The sequence below is a fragment of the Lactuca serriola genome, chromosome 5 (genome assembly GCF_051521515.1).
Source record: "Lactuca serriola cultivar US96UC23 chromosome 5, Lser_US96UC23_V15, whole genome shotgun sequence".
In the NCBI taxonomy this organism is placed as follows: Eukaryota; Viridiplantae; Streptophyta; class Magnoliopsida; order Asterales; family Asteraceae; genus Lactuca; species Lactuca serriola.
This window is the reverse complement of record NC_136412.1, coordinates 204,266,782-204,269,672: the sequence shown is the minus strand read 5'-3', so window position 1 is coordinate 204,269,672 and position 2,891 is coordinate 204,266,782. Positions and strand designations below refer to the sequence as shown.

General features: G+C 36.9%; 1 pseudogene; it reads right to left on the bottom strand.

Moving 5' to 3' along the window:
• Positions 1-1,775: 1,775 nt before the first annotated feature.
• LOC145051405 (putative histone H2A.3 pseudogene) lies at positions 1,776-2,174 on the bottom strand (annotated as a pseudogene).
• Positions 2,175-2,891: the final 717 nt, after the last annotated feature.

Genomic DNA, 2,891 nt, shown 5'->3' with positions numbered 1-2,891 from the left:
TTTGGGGTGACAAATGTCATAACATTCCAACGCCTGAAGAACGTTGTGTATAGGCATTCAGAGTCAATAGTATGGTTATAAAACTCACAAGGGGTATTAAAAATGCATTGATTTACAAAGTTTTCAAACTCATTGGTTATTTTACATTTACATACATTTTGGAAACAAACATTGGTCTTGAGTGAAGGCTACTTTTATACTAGTAGAAAATATAGGATTTTCTAAACACAAACAAACAAAGATAAAACATTTCATTTCATTCAAACATTGTCACTTAAATACTTATGAAATTCACCAGCTTAAATATTGATCTACTCTTTCAAAATTACTTGTATGTCCCAGGAAATCAGTAAATTTCAGGTATTCATTTCGCTTTTGATGAAGGGATGCTGCGGCGCCAGTTTAATCTCGTATTTTTGACATCATATTGTAATTGAGTTTTGAACATGTAACTTTTGACAAATGTAAACTTTCAATTATATATATGATGGTTGTATTACTTTCTTTACTATGTATTCATTTGTTACGCTACCACATGAAGTCATCCGCCCCCGAACGTTTCCGCCGTTCAGGTTTGGGGGTGTGACAATTTTGGCTTCACGGGAGCATATCTTGGATTGGACTTTTTGGCCGGCATACCCTTCTTGACCTTGGGATTTGATTTCTTGGTATTAGGAGTTGAATTCCTGGCCTTGTGGGTATTCCAATTGCCATAGCGTGATTGTGACCTCGAATGATTTCTTTTGTAGAATCTCCCACCCTGCGCGTTCTGTCAGCCTTGTGCGTAGTAAGGAACGTATGCACGATTTGGACAGTTTCGGGCAATGTGTCCAGGTGTTCAATAGTGAAAGCATGTCTTTTTCTTCACTGGGAAGTTGTTTCTTCTTGCCCCTGGTGGCGTATCCTTGCCTTGTCTCTTATTTCTCCCACAAGCAAAATTACAACATGCACTCTGTTTTACTGGAATCGGTGGCCTGTATTTCTCAACAACAGGTTGATTAGAAGCAGATGAGTTCGAAGCAACAGATTCAGAGCTCAAGGAGATGTTGGTTTGTTCAATGGTTTTCTCCTTGTTCTCATCCTCTGCTACTTTACCTCCTGACATAAATCCAGCTGGTTTCCCATATTGAAGATGTGCCTCCCTGTCAATTTCTTCCTGTGTCATAGGGATGGATGTGTAGTTATGATTGAAAGGTGGAGGAACACCATCATACCCTAGACCTTTTTGCTGGTTATTTTTAAATTGTAGACAATGGGATATCATGTTTGCAACTACTTCGCTAGACACATCAAATTTTTTAAAATCAAAATCTACAGTTTCAAATTTGCTTTTTAATGTGTCGAGCTTAGCAGTTTATTTAGCAAGTTGTCTCTTAACATAGTCATAATTTTAACATTTGTTGTTATAGTCTTTCTGAAGCATCCTAAAGTCTTTGGTTTTTGCTTCTAATTCAGCCTTTAGGGGTTTCTGTCATTTCCTAAGTTGATATCCTTCGGAAGTGAATTCAACAGCTTTTTGTTTGTCTCAGATTTAGAAAGAAGATCCCAGCTATATATATATATATATATATATATATATATATATATATATATATATATATATATATATATATATATATATATATTCCAGATAATCAATCGACATTCCATTAGGTACAACAACATTCATGCTTTTGAATTACAATTGCATAAATCAAATTATATTCCCCAAATCTATCATTCACAATCAAATGCTACCACAACAGAGAAACAAATCCAAAATCCTAATCGGAAACCTATTCATCATCTTTAGAAGATGCAAAAGACGCCTTCTTTGGAAGCAAGTGAGCATGAATGTTGGGCATCACTACGCCATTAGCAATCATAACAACTCCAAGAAATCTACTAAACTCTTCATCATTTCTCACAACTAACTGTATATGCAGAGGCACAACTCAAGTCTTCTTGTTGTCTCTGGCAGCATTTTCGGCCAACTCAAGTACCTCAGCCGCAAGGTACTCCATGACGGCGACGAGATAAACAGGAGCACTGCCACCAATCCGGTCGGCGTACTTTCCGGTTCTGAGGAAACAAGTGATACGGCCAACTAGAAACTGGGGTCCGGCCTTGCTGCTACGAGATGTCGACTTCTTGGCTACGGCGGTGGACTTAATGGACTTTCCTCTTTTGGCCATTGCTTGAACTTAAAAAACTAAATTGCAATCTGCTTGTGTATCAATCAGATCCGTTTGATGGTGCAGAATCCCAATCAAACGGATGAGGTCAGATCAAAATAGAAGAGAAGGAGAAGAAGAATAACTTGAATCTATGATGTATTGATGATGAGAATGGAGATCCTTACAATAGATTCACACACACTCTCTTCTTCTTGCTTGTTTCTTTCTCTAGAACACACCTTAGAATACACACACTTAAGCTCCTCCTTCCATATGCTCATATGCACTCCTCACCCTATATATATATGAGACATGGGCCGTGAACAGGTTTATGGCCATATACCTATTATCGGCCGTAAACACAACCGTAAACACTTTTATAACCGTAAACACTAAGTTGTTTACGGTCCAAGACATAAAAATAAATTTTCCTAGAAAAGTAAAGTATAAACCATAATTTTGACCCAACAATCTCCCCCTTGGTTTATAGCTTTCTTTTCTTAATTGACCCAACAAGCTCCCCCTAAAAAGTAGCTGGCTTTTCTTGTCAATCTTCATCGAGAGCTTAATCTTCAAATTGTTCACAACTTCAAGATGAACTTGATGAATCTTCAATGAATGAATTCATCTTGAGCAATTGGGATTTTCTAGCTGTTTTTTTTTATGGATAGTTACCTTATCATATTAGATCAATATTAATCCGATTATATGATATATTTGACTATAATTTTGATC